Below are 17,438 nucleotides of genomic sequence, written 5' to 3'. Positions count from 1 at the left end.
AAGAGCAAGCTGGCCATTGTCCTTCAAGCTGAGGTACTGCAGATCACGGAGGTCCTTATTCCGCAGACACTTCACCTCCAGTAGACCAAAAGGAGGGTTGGAGCTGGGGTCTAGCACCTTCCGGTCTGGAGAAGCAGCCATCCATGCTGCTCCGGGACTTATTACAATCCCACAGGGATATATATTCACATTGCCATCCTTTAGCTGAAATATCAACATACAATTTTAAATATAGGCACATGTGTACACTTCTTTATATTTATTATCTATGTTGAGATTACTCTCCTTAATCCAAAATATTAACATTCAATTTTAATTACATATACACATGTACATTTATTCAGTTGATCCATTTACACATATGATTTAATCAATCTGAAATGTTTACCTTCCCATATGCCTCTACTGCAAAAGGCTCATTGGCAATGCCCACTCTCATTGCCTCTGAGGACGGTCCTAGAAGAAGATCTCAGTCTTTCTGCAAACTTCTCTGGTTCTGAAATTTTATTATATTTTTCGTTATCCTGACTCATGCTCTTTTGCTTGTCTTCTTCTTCTTGCGAACATAGTGGAACACTTGTATCTCCCTAATTGAAGCTCCCTTCAATGTAAAATCACTAATTAGTACTCACCACGAGTTGCCTCCCTCTTCCATTTACGCGGGAAAGGAGGCGCCTACCTCTGGCCTCATGCTTCACTCTCTCCTTCTTCGCTCAGTGAGCAGGATGTGAGAGCGCCTGTGTCTCCCTACACACTATATCCTTTGATTATTCTTAGTTAGTTACCTCTTATAGTCTTCTATAGAGGTGTAGCTAGTATCCACAATTATGTATTGATAATTAATCATATTTCTGCTGTTTATTCACGGGACGCCGTGATTGTTCAGCAAGTTTTTTACGTTGATCAAAATCTGTACTATTTGTAGATTACGTTTTTCTGCTGCTGATCCGCATTTAATATGCCCTAGCTGTACTACGCCATGTGCGTTTTCTTCACGTTGCAGTTACTGTATTAATTTGTCTAATTCTGCATTTAACAAATATTATCTTTGCGTCTTGAGACGTGCAGCAGATAGGTCATGCAAACAAGGTTTAGCCATGGCCGATACATCGGAACCCCTCGCCAGTCAACTGCTGTCGGACGACCCCCTCCCGTCTGGTGTTCCGCTAGAGTTACCCTCGGAGGAGAGGGGTGGGACGCAGTCCGCTGTCTCCAAGAAGCGTCCTGCATCCCCAGACATCCCGTCGTTGCAGCCAAAGACTAAGAGGGCTTCGGCATCATCTCAACGCAGACTCCGTACCCCCAGGGCAGCGTCTACCTCCAAGGGGAAATCGACGAAGTCTTCTAGAACCTTCTCAGCCGAGATTGTTCCCGCCGCAGAACTGGGCCTGTATGATGATCAGCCGATCATCATACCTGATCTACGCCACAAGAAACGACCAGTGTCGGCAACAGTGACGTCAGCGCAGATCTCCATGCAGCCTGATGTACCAACGCTGATGTCTGACGATCTTCCTGAGGGCCCCGTCGCTACCATCGCAGAGAGGGCACCGACTACATCTTCACAGACCGTCCCGGACGACCTGATGCGGCAGATCATGAAGATGATGGAGGACCGATACAGACTGGAGAGACAACCAGCCCAGAGCCTGAGCCTTTGCGAAGGCTCCAACGTAGACGACACCCCAGAGGGACCCCCCGTCAACGTAGCCGCCACTACAAAGCCACCTCCGCGAAGGAAGTCACAGACCACCTCAGCGAAGGACCCAGATGTACAGCCTGCGCGAAGGCCTTCTCGAAGGACTTCTAGATCGTCACCTACCTCGGACTCTGATGATCAACACTCACGAAGAGGCAGAGAAGGAAGATCATCTCATCCCCTGACTCTGACTCGGACCCCCAGCCTTTGCGAAAGCCTTCGCGAAGGTCAAGTCGTCGCTCCCCAGGACCGGACTCAGATGAAGCTTCGCGAAGGGCACCAGTTACAGGCTCCAAGTCATCTTCGTCTAGAAGGTCATCGAGGGATTCCCCAAGAGCCCGCGAAGCTATCAACGTTCACCACATAGATCTCCGCGAAGGTCACCATATAGACGCAGTTCGTCAGGCTGTTCACCAAGACGATCTCCTTGCCGTTCTCCACGCCCGATCACCTCGTCGTTCACCTCGCGATCTCCTCGCAGGTCACAACGTCGATCTCCTCACAGGTCACCACACCGTTCGCCGCACAAGTCTTCACGCGGAAGTCCCCAGTCAGGTCTCCGTTGACGTCACCCTGCACAGCGGTAGAAGCATACAGGTCACCATCGGAAGAGCATCAACCTCTTATCAGCGATCCCGTTATAGAAGATGATGGAGGCATCATTTTCTCCAACGCTGAAATACGCTATTGGATGGTTTACAACCTGGACCTATCTTCACCTTCCAAGAACGGTAATCCGGACCACACTTACCTTATGAGGGAGGACGATGCAGACACCATCACCCTACCTCCGATCGACCCGATTGCTACGGTCCCACAGAACCTGGACACAGCCTTCCATAAAGCCACTAAAGTCCAAGCGCCACACTTACCACAGTTCAACGCTAAAAAGTTCTCAACCCATAATATGGACCCCTTTTTCAAGGCACAAGAGATCGATGATAACTACAAAGTAATCAACGATGTCAAGAATAAGAACTATAAGATTGACGACCGCAAGCTGGTTCAGATCAAAACCATGACAAGGCGAATGTTCTTCGGCCTTAATAGATCTAGAACGATCAATAAGACTCTTATCACCAGATTTCGAGATTCAACATCTGAGGATGACAGAATGATCTACTCGGCCCTACTTATGCAGAAGAAGGACCAGCAGTTTCTAACAGATCATCTCACATCAGTCTCTGCAGCGCTAACTCTGGCTCGTCGTCAAGGCCTCCTCGCTTCCTGCAGTTGGGGTTAGCAGTTTACAGCTCCACTCTACACAGCCCCCGTGGTCTACGCCATCAATCTTTGACGGAGGAATAGATAAAGTCTCTAAGGAAGTCACCAAGGATTCTAGAGAAGTCCTTATGATAAACTCGATGGACACGCTAGCCAGCGTCATCAGGCAGACTTCACAGAGATATTCAGGGAAATCTAAATTCACTGGCTTACAGAAAGCACGGGATAGGAAGATGGCCAGCTCCAGAGGAAAAGATTCTTTTCGTCGCCCATATGGCAACTACAGAGAAGGATCAGGAAGAGGCAGGGCACCCAGAGGTTCCCGCAACTATAAACGATGAAAGACAGGTTCGGAATGACTGGAGTCTTCCACCCCCAGCCGTTCCAGTACAACCGTCACAAGTGGGTGGACGCCTTCAACTGCACTGGGAGAACTGGGGAATGCTACAAGACCCATATGTCTCCAACATTCTTCAACACGGATATCGAATCCAACTACAGGCCACGCCTCCGCTGACAGTCAACCCTTCAAGTTCGACTTCCAGGCACAACAACTACCAAAGTTAAGAGAGGCTGTTACATCTCTCCTAACCAAGCAGGCCATAGGAGTACTAGATCAAGTAAACATCGAACCAGGCTTCTACTCCCCAGTTTTCCTAGTGCCCAAGAAAAACTCCAAGGAGAAGTACAGACTTATTAACAACATGAGCACATTCAACAGAGATTATCTCGCGAAGCCATAGCGTTTGCATGATACATCTACCTCAACTCTGACACCTAATTAGTCCCATGGACTACATGGCCAGTATAGATCTGCAGGATGCTTATCTACACATCCCGATACATCCCGAATCCAGGAAATACCTACGGTTTACACTAGACGGGCTGCATTATCAATGGAAAGTACTCCCATTTGGAATATCATTGGCCCCTGGTTATTCACAAGAGTAACGAAACCTATCATCACCTACCTACATCGTCTAGGGCTACGCAGTGCGTTCTACCTCGACGACGGGATACAAGTAGATCAAGATCCACAGCGTCTCAAACTACAGTTAAACTTCATCATCAAGCTACTAACACAGCTAGGATGGTTAGTAAATCTACTCAAGTCGGGACCTAGAACCCTCGCCAAGATCTGCAATTTCTAGGCATTCGATTTATCCACGACACTGAACCGTATCGTCGTACCAGAAGACCGATGGCTCAAGATCCAACAGACCATCCCACAAGCCTTACTCTCTCCGCTACCACTACAACAATGGCAGAGTCTGTTGGGTCTCCTCACGTCAGCCCAAGACATGACAGTCAGAGGCAGACTACAGTTACTTCCGTTACAGGTCTTCATCAACGCTCATCTCGACGACCTACAGCTATTCAGTCTACCGAAACACATCAGACCTCATCTACTATGGTGGACCAGGAGGTCGAATGTCTGCGAAGGCATTTATTTAACAGAGCCGGAATTCCAAAACCCATCTCTATGTAGACGGCGTGCTCCAAGGTTGGGGAGCTCATCTCGCCAACCGGACGGCATCAGGGTTATGGAATCAGCACGAAAGCAAGCTCCACATAAACATGCTAGAGATGAAAGCAGTAATCAACGCCATACTACATTGGAGCACCATTCTACAGAAGGCGCATCTGATGATTCACACCGACAACTCAACAGTGGCGTTTTATGTAAACAAACAAGTTTTATGTAAACAACTGTTCGATCTTATCGACGATCTCAACTTACATGTCAGAGCATGTCACATTCCCGGAGCCAAGAATGTACTAGCAGACGCTCTCTCTCGGCCACACCTACTGTCACCGACAGAATGGATTCTCCATACAGAAATCTTTGCACAGATTATCAAGAAAATAGTAGCTCCGCTAGTAGATCTATTCGCCACTCGCTTCAACAATCAGCTAACAACATTCGTATCACCAGTCCCGGATCCAGAAGCGTGGGCAACGGACGCTCTAAGCATATCCTGCGAAGGCCTCAACGCGTACGCGTTTCCGCCGCCAGCGCTAATCCCACAAGTGTTACAGAAAATCAGACAAACAGAGCCTCCAACTGATTTTGGTCGCGCCCTACTGGCCAGCGAGAACGTGGTTTCCCATTCTAATTCAAGAAATCGGACAACCAACACTAGAGCTACCAAAGCGCTCGAATCTACTAATACATCCTCACACCAAACAAGCGCACGGAAACCCAGAAGCATTCCAACTTCACGTATGGACTGTATTAAAGTGTGTCTAAACAAGAGAGGTTATTCAGCCAGAGTGGCGAAAGCAGTCAGGCTTGCTTTACGCTGTTCTACACGCAACTTGTATGACGACAAGTGGCACAGTTTTGAAACTTACGCAGCAAAAAAGGAATTTACATCGAGAAATGCTACACATCCACAAGTGACTGACTATCTGTGTTACCTACGACAAAATAAACATTTAAAAGGCTCGACATTGTCAACATATCTTGCTGCGCTTAGTTCTGTGATAACTATGAGAACGGGTGTCAAGTTAACCAAGACGCCAGAGTTACTGGCCTTACTACGTGCATTCCGTTTGGAAGATCAGAAACAGAAATTCTGCGCTCCAGCATGGGATCTAAATATAGTGCTCCAACACCTCACAAGTGAGTCTTATGAACCACTGGAATCAACAACCTTTGAATTTCTCTCACAGAAAACATTGTTCCTGTTATCCCTAGCAACGGCAGCCAGGATGTCAGAAATTCACGCACTAAATTATGAGAGAATACGTTTTGACGACAATCAAAACATAGTGCACATGGGACTACGATGGGATTTCATCGCCAAGAATCAATTGCCAGGTCAACCAGACAGATTATTCCATGTTCCTGCACTTTCCTCAATTCTCGGATCTCAAGATACACTTGACCTATCTCTATGTCCAGTCAGAGCTCTCAAAATCTATCTACTACGATCCAAAACGAGGCGACAACTCAAGCGATTATTCATTCCTCTATCGACAGTGACTCAGACCGAAGTCTCTCGTACCACCATATCGATATGGATAAGAACTGTCATACTACGCGCCTACAAGGCTGCAGGACTCGACCCTCCAAGAGCATCTAATCCACATGAGATCAGAGCACTGGCTTCCACACTCGCTCTACACGGTAACTGCTCATTGAATACAATTATGGAGGGCTGCTTTTGGAAATCCGACATGGTATTTGCTAATCACTATCTGAGAGATATCACCACCGAGGACGTCTCAGGTATTCACCATTTCGGTCCCATGGTCCTCGCACAGCAGTTGACAGTCCCTCGTAGACGATGAGACATAGTCTCACGAGATTATAATGTATATATCATACCAGTATCATCTAGCTTATAACTCTACGGAGTTTTAGGGCTATTTATATACATAGCTTAAGTCTACTTAGTCTTAAGCCCAGTACGGATGTTTATGTACAGTTGGGTAGCTTCTCCATTTTGGAGTCGCTTTTATACCATTATGACTATTATCATAGTATATAAATTTTGTAGTACCCCATCTATGGCAGCTGGTAAACTTATGGTTTATAGTAGCAGGAATTATTCTAATTCAGTGCCATTATGAAGTTCCCGTAGGGGGTTATTACATATATATATATATAAATCACTAATTATTAAATCCAAAGTATTCTGTTTTTTTCCCACCTCCGTTTCCGTAGGATTCTACAAGCAAAAGAGCATGAGTCAGGATAAGGAAAAATATGTAATTTTCTGAATAAAATTGATATTTTATACTTATCCTGACTCATGAGGTAAGCCCTCCCATCCTCCCCACATAACACTTTGGATTTCCCTGTAAATTCAAGTGTTGGGCTTGCTAAATCAGGAGAGAGTGAAGCATGAGGCCAGAGGGTGGCGCCTCCTTTCCCGCACAAATGGAAGAGGGAGGCAACTCGTGGTGAGTACTAATTAGTGATTTTACATTGAAGGGAGCTTCAATTAGGGAGATACAAGTGTTCCACTATGTTCGCAAGAAGAAGAAGACAAGCAAAAGAGCATGAGTCGGGATAAGTATAAAATATAAATTTTATTCAGAAAATTACATTATTTTTTTTAATGTAATGGGTTTGGGTGCAACATTTTCTTTTAATGAAATTAATGACATAAAACTTAATGTTAATTAGGTTTATTTTCTGTTTACCTTTTTCACGCTTTGAAATTTCTCCGATTTTGGAAGCTGTGACCCTGTGACGTCTCAGACGAACCCACTTCTTGTCCTGCGCCTGGAGTCTGGTAGCCTTCTCTATCTCCACAGCCTCATCCTGACTGACACTGAGTGAGTCTAGCAGGGTTGTCTGACTCTCTGTCAGCACACTGCTGTAGTTGTTCTCTCCTGTCTGCTCAGCACTAATGGGTAAATCAGGATAAAATCCATCCACAATGTTTGTCAGATAATTTCCAGATAATTTCTGTTGATGGCTGATGGTACTACCCTTATAGTCCAAGAGATAAGGTCCATTTATTTACGCCGAGAGGTCCAAAAGGTTTGAACATTGGTTCCTATGGGAAAATGTCTGAATTTTCAGAATATGTAAGTCTTACGACTCAAAACTTGACCAATTTTTCGCTAGAGGGCTCTGAAGTCATGACTCAGCATTTTTTTCACCCACTACCACACTCCTGGAAATATTGATTTTTTTGCGTATGAAATGAAATGAGTGAAGTAAAACACACAACAATAATTTTATATACTAATGAATTGAATAAAACCAAAATAACGTCAATACTATGAATAAACTTTATCAAATACTGTAGTGATAAATGATAATAAATGTTTAAAAAAAACAACAATGCTTCGAACCATATAATTATACCATCAAGTAAGCTCCGGGCTGAGTGAATGAAAGGAAACGGGTTTCCAACAGGTCAGCGCTGGCAAGCCGTAGGTAGAACGTCCTCCCAACGTTATACAATCGTTGCATCTAGGTCTGAAATACACGTTGCCGGGACATCCTGGTTACGTAATGTGTAACGTTGTGACAACATATGCAAATGACATTCTCATAACCTTCAAACATTAAGCTCTATACTTATTTCAATTGAATGAAATAACAAAACAAACATGACAGATTTATTCAAAAGTCGTTCTAGATTCAATATATTTTTTTATAACTAATTAGATGGTCAACTGCAAATACAAACATCTTCAAATATGTCAAGGAAACAAAATATATAAAACGAACGTCCTCACAACGTTATGAGAACGACGGACCGTCGACTCACCTGGCATGAAATGCACGTGCTGCCTACAGGCACAAGGGGTCATCACAAAGATATTTTGTGCTTTTTCATGTGTGTTGACTATATCTCATCTACTGATTAACATCTTACGTGTCTTTCTTTCATAAAAGTTACGTTGAGATATGTAAGAGAGTATGATACCCGTAAACCATAGAAACGCATCATAGTATATAGGTGGCATGACCACCCGAAGATCAACAGGACTGGATATTGTTTGTAAATTGTTATGACGTGCCGCGTACCTTCCCAGTATAATTGCCCTAAAGGATTATCTTATCTTAGCTGATATCTCTATCCCCAAGCCCGATCCCAGGTTTTGCTTTTGAGGCGACCCCTCCTATCTGTTTGTTTTTATAGTGACAGTGAGACTGCATGGTAGCTACATCCTTAATAGTTTCGGCATAAAAGTTATTATTTTTTACGTCAGCTATCATTTATAATGAATCTACGTCTAATTTCAAATTGGGCATTTAAAAAGTGTCCTTTGTACTATAATATCGTCGCACACTAATTTGCATAAAGCCATGGTCTGTTCCAAATAAGTCTTTTTGGACTTAGAAAAAACCCGCATTGCTCATTTCTGCACTGCTCATTTCTGCACTAATTTCCCCTCAGTAAAGTCCTTTTTCTCCGTTTCATATCTCTCTACCACTGAGACTGTAGTTAGGCCGAACTTAGTTTAACAGATATTTCACACTTTCACATATCAACTACATCAATTGTAGAGATAAATAAGAAAATACAGTTTTTTTCTATTTCCGACAGTACTATAGTTACATCATTTCCTGTCGTGACCAAACCACGACATAAAAAGTAACGTTATGGGAACGTTGCATTTTAGCTGGGATCCATGTACTGTGTAGTGAACAAATATACTTTCATTGATAATCTGTATTTGAAATATGTTTTTGGCATTCATTGACTACAATTACTCTAACATTTAATTATCATCAGACACTTTCATCATATGTAATGAGTCGAAGGGAAAATAGTATCAGTAGAAATGCATTGGTAGCTTATACAGAGGTTCCATTTATTTTTTATGCCCCCGCCATATATGGCTGGGGGCATATAGGGTTACCCTCGGTGTCCGTCCATCCGTCCGTCCGTCCGTACGAAACAGGGAATGTATTCTATCCACTTCTCCACCATAACCTCTCTCACAGTGGAATTCAATGAACCCATACATGGGCTTTCTTGGGACTCTAATGGTGTGCATCTCATATCTTGTTTTTTTATTTATTGTTTTTTTTTTTGTATGTTTAGAGACATTTGAACTTAGGTACATTTTGCTGAATTTCTCTATGATGATAGTGTAATAGGGGATGAAGTCTATCCACTTCTCCACAAAAACTGCTCAACAGAATTGAATGATTTTCTACATGTCTTTTTGTAGGGACTCTAAAGGTGTGCATTTCATAATTTTGTATGCAATTTCTTAATTTTGTCACTTTTACAGATGTTTGAACTTAGTTAAATTTGGTTCTATTCAGCCTGTTCGTTCCATCCAACAGGTGGTGTACGTTATCCACTTAGGAGATAACCCTAGTGTGTTTGAAAATCAGAGACATGCTTTACTGAATTGATGGTGACTAAATTTCAATTGGAAACGAACGCGTAGAGGCGTTCGGTTCCAATTGAAATTTAGTCGCCATCAATTCAGTAAAGCATGTCTCTGATTTTCAAACACACTAGGGTTATCTCCTAATTCTACCATGAATCAAGAAAATACTAGATTCTGATTGGTTGTTCAGAAAAATCAGACGGCATCAATTGTGGATTGACGCTCATCTGATTGTAAGGCCGCTTCACCGCGCATTAACAAATCTTATTGTGAGAACTACTTTCCGTTTGACCACAATGATGGCGGATCATAACAACAACTCCATGGATTTTGACGCTGACTTTCAAATTTTCCATATAGGCAATTGGACATTTTTGGATTAAAAATGCGTTTGATTTCATTGCGCTTCACTCCACACATATAGAACACTGCCGCACTACTTCAGCTTGACCACCAACATGACTAACATCAACACAACAGACGTGATGGAAATGCTGATAAAACATTTATTCAAACTCGAAAAATACAGTTATATGATTCAGCCCCCCCACCCACACACACACACAATTATGAGGGAACCTCACTATCATATTACCTTCTATTATAAAAATATTCAAACTCAATGTTACAATACACAGCCCCAAACATAAACAAAACAATATCTAACATATAAATCAGAAAACCTTGTAAAAATAAATCCCTATCTATATAAAATATGCAGCAAAACATTAGTAAACATTTACCTGTCTGGTAAATGGTATATTTAATTCCGTTTAGAATGGGAAATTTGCAAGATAGATCTAACGGTCTGGCGAAACACCACATTTATGCCACTCATAGTCATACTCCATCATATCCCGTTGCATCGTTCACAAAATAATTCTGCTCTCTGCCAGCTTTCCCGCAAGGTTGTCACTGTTATGTTCATCTACTTTGAAAAACGCTTGGACACAGTCCAGTCTCAAACGATGAAAACAACGGTACGTTCCAAGGAATCACAAGTTAGTCGCATACATACACTAAGCAGCAACACTGTCACTCTTTTGTCACATGCCGGGGTGGAGGCAGTACGTGAAATCATGATCGGCCGGTCATAAAAACAACAGTCTTTGATGAGTTACAGGTCGTAGGTTGATCAGGAAAGGGTCTATTCTTCGATTCTGCAGGGTTCGGATTCGACAGTCAGTCAAGTATTGTCCACTGTCACTTCAAATTTCAACCTTTCGCAAAATGTAAACACTGGCTCGTCCGCCATTACGTAACTGTAACTGTTACGTAACTGTCTACTTCGAAGAAAATAAGTAGGTCAGGCGATTCCATTGTAGTGTGGCCAGGGGGGTACAGTTTCACGGCACACAAAACAATAGGCTGGTTTTAGTCGTGTGGAGTTGGGATGAGAAAAAAAACCAAGATCTCGGGTATTACATAATTGCATTGAATAAACAGTAGTTTGATTTCTTTGGACAGAATATTGTTATGTTGTAATGTTAAAAATACTGAACGGCACCTACCGCTCCCTTCACAGACGAGTTCAATTCGCCTCTCGTCCCATGCCGGATTACGCAGTGTCTTCCGCAGAGCGAGGAAGTTCGATTTTAAATGGGTCATGGTAGAATGGAGATAACCCTAGTGTGTTTGAAAATCAGAGACATGCTTTACTGAATTGATGGCGACTAAATTTCAATTGGAACCGAACGCGTAGCTAACCGAACGTGTATTCGTCACATCTTGCAATGTCCATTCAATATAATGTACAGATTTCTTTTACTCTTTTATTTTTGACGAGTCTACACATCTAACTAAACATCTTTAATAGAATGGTTTAGTTTCACTGAGAAAATATCCAAAAACATGTAACACTATTTCGATTTGCGTAGCGATCCTTTGTTTACATAGGTTGTACGTGCTGTCATCGAAGCTGATGGAGAGTAAACGATGCACCCAGTTTGATATCTAAATATGTACTGTCATAGACCTTACTGTCGCAGTAGTGGAAGAATATATATGTAACAATGTAAAACATTATGAAAAGTGCGCAGAAAAGCTTTCGTGAGTCCAGTCTCTTCTTATTATGAATATGCGCGTTTGATTACAAACAAGAGAAAAGTCCGTCCGGATATCACGCCTGTGGCATGATGTTATGTTAAGTCAGCCTGTGGCAGTGATGTTAATGTTAAGTCATCGCTGTGCAATCAGATGGCGTCAATCCACAACCAATCAGAATGTAGTATTTTCTTGATTCATGGTAGAATTCTCCTCAAAAACTTCTTTATGGAATTCATTTAGATTACACATGTACTTTATAGGGACTCTAAAGGCGTGCTTCTCATATTTTGATTTTGTATTTTATTTATTTTTCCAATTTTAATGCCGTTTGAACTTAGATAAATTTTGTTGAATTTTTTCTCTGAATATAGTGTTGTAGGGGTGAAGTCTATCCACTTCTCCACAAAAGCTGCTCAACAGAATTGATTGAGCTTCTACGTGCGTTTCATTGGAACTCTAAAGGTGTGCATCTCATACCTTGTTCATTCTTAATTTTGTCACTTCTACAGTTGTTTGAACTTAGTTGAATTTGGGTGTGCATCTCATATTTTGTTTTTGTATTTACAGTTTTGTGTATGTTTAGAGACATTTGAACTTAGATACATTTTGTTGAATTTCTCTTTGATGATAGTGAATAGGGGATTAAGTCTATCCGCTTCTCCACAAAAGCTGCTCAACAGAATTGATTGAGCTTCTACATGTTTCATTGGAACTCTAAAGGTGTGCATCTCATACCTTGTTCATCCAATTTCTTAATTTTGTCACTTCTACAGATGTTTGAACTTAGTTGAATTTGGTTCTATTCATCCTGTTCGTCCCATACAACAGGGGGTGTACTTTATCCACTTCTCCTCAAAAACCACTACACAAAACTCATTTAGCTTACATATGTCTTTTATAAAGACTCTAAAGGTGTGCATCTCATATTTTGTTTTTGTATTTTATAGTTTTGTGTATGTTTAGAGTCATTTGAACTTAGATAAATTTTGTTGAATTTCTCTCTGATGACAGTGAAATAAGGGATTAAGTCTATCCACTTCTCCACAAAAACTGCTCAACAGAGTTGATTAAGCTTATACATGTGTTTCATTGGGACTCGAAAAGTGTGCATCTCATAGTTGCATAGATGTTTATTGAACTTGTTCGTGAATTTTGTTCAATTATTGATCTTTATATGTCTTATGAATATCAGCGGGGGCATCCGTGACCCTGGACACAATTTTTTCTTGTTTAAAAGTTTTCAAGGTAAAATTTCACTTTAGATTTGATTGCATTTATCCCCTAGAACATCCTAAACATTTAATCCATCACCATACGACAAGAAAAAACAGTAGGAAAAGCATAATATTGAATAGACTTGGAGACTATAATTTCAATATCAATTCTATCTAACCTGTTAAGAATTTCATAGATCAAAAGTGACTATTTGAAGTTATTTCTCAATGCCTTATGTTTTTAACAATTGTCAAAACTTATTTCCTATGGAAAAAATTCTTAAAACTCACAGCATTTACCTTGTATGTCATATTTCACCGCTTTCAAACTTCTGTTGTCATAACAATGTCAGGACCGCCTCCGTGGTGTAGTGGTTAGAGCGTCCGCCCGGAGAGCGGAAGGTCGCGGGTTCGATCCCCGACCGCGTCAAACCAAACGATGTTAAAATATGGTACTTGTTGGTCCCTGCCTGGCGCTCGGCATTAATGGGTACAACAAGGACTGGTTGGCTCGGAGTCAGTATAATGTGTCTGAGTGGGGTATTCATTCTTCACTGCGGCATGGTATCTCAGTGGGCTAGCACTACAAAACCAGCTTAAGTCTGTGCTAGTACAAGCAGCCATACATACACATACACACGCATGCACGTCGTCATATGAGCGAAATATTCTCAAGCACGACGTAAAACCCAATTTTACCTCACCTCACCTCACATAACAATGTCAGCCATTTTGGCTGTTGATAAGAAGGGAGATAACTCAGATAATCTTAGTCATACAACTGATGTTATACTGTAATCATAGTTATTTTTGCGTGGGATTAATTTTCACGCTTTTGGCACAAAAAGATTGTGCGTCAGTAATCATATCAAGCGAAATATTCATGGTCAAGCCACCCGGGCACGTGTCGCTGTCACGAAGGGGTCAACGACTGAATGATGTACCTCATTGTTCCAATGTGTGTCTCTATGTGTAACATCCCAGTCCTCGGGGAAAAAGTTCACTGATGGGTAACATCGATCGGTCTGTTTTACCACCATAAATCAGTTGGGGTGGCAGGAATTCTCCCGACTTCGTGATGGCAAGAATCAGTCTCGTCTTTACAGCAGTTTGGAACAGGTAATCCAGGTGTCTGAGATTTAGGAGCCTTTGCTAACAACATTCGTTGTTGCAATCAATAAACACAATCAAACCTCTCAGTGACAAACCTGTTTTTATGTTCGATAGCAATTGATAGTAAAACAATTTTGAGAAGAGAAGACAGATTATCATTTGATCACAACAAAGTTCTATTTACACATAATCAAACTTCTCAGTAACGAACCTGTTTCAGGCTCACCCTGCTCTACTCACTAAACAGAGGACTGTTCCATTATACCCGTAGGTGTTACCCTAATTAACCTTCTACTTCAGTGTCTTTCAATTGGGTGTCTGTCAAATGGGAGATAACCTTGTAAAGATGTATCGACTTGGAACTTAAAGAATAAAATATGTAAAACAGCATTGATGTTTATTTGATACTTCTTATAGTGTAAACGTTTTGGTTTCAAACTAAAGACTAAGCATTTATTGAGTAACACACTGAATTTCTTCTTCCGATAACTCTGCTGAACGGAGATCACGTCAATGGTATTTATTGTGATTAAAACTTTAACTATTTCAGGATTTAGGTCTCCAAGTGTGAATGTTATTTTGAATGTGTATGTATGTGTTGATTGTTGAATATGCAACACTGAAATACGCTGCAAACGAACGACCGAATATCTATGTAGAAAACAAGTTGAACTACAAGAGTGAAGACTACGTAATTATATCAGATTGTTTGTTTTATGAAATTAAGGCAAGAACACAAAGTCAAGTTTTAAAGAACATAGCTTATTATCGAAACATGATAGATATCATACCACCATTTCTTTCATTTTTGCTTTTAGAAATTGCCATTAAAAGTGACATAACTTTATCATGAAACAACAAGTCAATAACACAACTTCTTGAAACAGCATGAATTGATACTTATACTGAAAATGAAACATTAACTTTAACGGTTTTGCCGACACTGTTGTTGTACATATGTACAGTCCATCAGTTTGTAATGTCGGGGGAGAGCGGATAACGTAGGCAAAGGAGTTTGGAGAGGGGTCTCTGTAGGAGCGGCAAGGGGGATCTCTGTTCTATTGAGACTAAAGGGGGTTCTTCTTCTTTTAATGCATCTCGTAGATTCTTGTTTAGGAATATGATTGCATCTGCAGTCTCCGGACTCAAAGCAGCCCGTTGTTTAGTAATGGTGAGTCCGGCAGCAGAGAACGCCCGTTCAGATGGAACACTGGTTCCAGGTATAGAGAGATACCTCTTGGCAAGTGGTGCTTTACGTGGGAACAGGTTCTCTTTCTCCTGCAACCAAGATGGCAATAGACACTTCAAAGTAGACCTTTCTCTCACTCGTGTTTGTGCATTCAGGAACTCAGGGTATTGTGTTCTGATGTCTAGTTTGTCTTCGATGTCATCGGATATTTCGATGATGTCACTGAGCAGGAACGATATCGCATCTTCTGATTCACAGAATTTGAATTTCTTCACACTTGGTTGAGCTGTCTCAAAAGGAGATCCTGGCTCTTCTTTCACACTTACAGCCGTAGGTAGGTCAACGTCGGTCCGCGGCTGGTCAACTGCTGCCAGAGTGATGAGGTCTATAACTGCATTCCGGACTTCAGTTCTCTGTTCAGGCTTAAGACACCTCAGGTTTTTTGTAGCATGGGTCAACTGCTGACGCTATCAGTGTAGGGGATTGTAGGAATCCATCCTGAAAGAGGCGTGAGGAAAGACCGGCGGAGATCCTCATCTTCATATCACCGATGATGTTGGAGTCAAGATCGTACACTACAAGGTGATTGTCAATAAGTGCAGTGGCTAAAGGGTAGATGCCAGATACCGTAAAAATTCCTCACTACACAGAACTTCTGTTGCTGAAACAACAGGTTTCAGTGCTATGACAAGTTGGTCCACCAACGGCCAGTGGTTGTCCTTTAGGTCTAGGTGTTTGTGTTTCTTGAGAAGGGGGATCACAAAGCACTGCAACAATGTCACCATGTTTTGGGATTTTTCCTATTGTTTTCTGATGACTTTCGAGAAAATGTGTTGCCATTGTCGACTTTGCAAAGAAGGCCACAAGTTTGCGTGCATGCATTAGCATGTTTTCAATGCCAGGTACCTTGAGCCCATCATTAACAGAAAGTTGGTGTGTGTGGGCAAAATAGCGGACATGGGGATAGCCAGCCATTTTTGCTGCAACTGACATAATTGAAGCATTTTCAGTTGTACTTCCAGACACTGTTTTGATACCAAATTCCTGAATTGATTGACCCGTGAAGGTCCGGGTTAGAATGTACCTTCAGTAACCCATGCTTGTCGTAAGAGGCGACTAACGGGAACGGGTGGTCAGGCTCGCTGGCTTGGTTGACACATGTCATCGGTTCCCAATTGTGCAGATTGATGCTCATGCTGTTGATCACTGGATTGTTTGGTCCAGACTCGATTATTAACAGACCGCCGCCATATAGCTGAAATATTGCTGAGTGCAGCGTAAAACTAAACTCACTCACTCGCTCACTCACTCCTGAATTGATTTCAGATTTGTGGCAATAACAACAAACAAACTCACCTAAATAGCATTATCCTCAGACTGGCGGATGTTTGCGACAGGGCACCACCATTTTTGAAAATCGTAAAATCACGGGCTAAAGTCTGTTAGAATTAATGAGATTGTGGTTGGTTTTCATCAAGTTAGAAAATCAAAACTACTTTCTACTCATAGTTAAATATGTATTTGAATTATGACCAAAAGGATTTTGCATGACACAACTTATAACATGACGATTTCTTCCACGGAAGCGAGGTGGGGGTCGAAGTGACAATACTGCGCGATAAATTTCTTGCTACATTCACGTGGTTAATGTCCACTCACCAGTATGTAGATACTAGTCAATGTACGTCTTTATATTTGGTCTTATATCATACTTGTATGCATTTTGAAACTAAATAAAAAGCAGACGATCTGCTGATACTTATAGTGAATTTATAACAGGACTGTAATATCTAGATATTTTATAGTTTGCCAATGTGAATCATAATTCGCACACACGCCCTAGTGTATGTTGTCTGTCTCATTACACTTCACGGGGAAAACAATGATTCTGTTGAATGCTACGACAAATGAATAAAAACAAAATGCAAATATTAAAATTAAAACAGATTAAAGTTATAGGAACAATGTCAGGCTATTACCTTGTTCGAGGAATGTATCCATCAATATCCACAAAAACGAGTGATATGCTATTCATCTGCAGCTGTTCCAAGTGATGTGTCTTTTACAGTCTACTATACGAAAAAGTGATATATTGTTTCAGGTATTTCACATTGGTGTATAGTCTCATTGGTCA

Source organism: Haliotis rubra, unplaced genomic scaffold, assembly GCF_003918875.1.
Source record: "Haliotis rubra isolate DU_JTF1 unplaced genomic scaffold, ASM391887v1 Scf648, whole genome shotgun sequence".
Lineage (NCBI taxonomy): Eukaryota > Metazoa > Mollusca > Gastropoda > Lepetellida > Haliotidae > Haliotis > Haliotis rubra.
The sequence above is the reverse complement of the archived record's forward strand: the minus strand, read 5'-3'. Positions refer to the sequence as shown.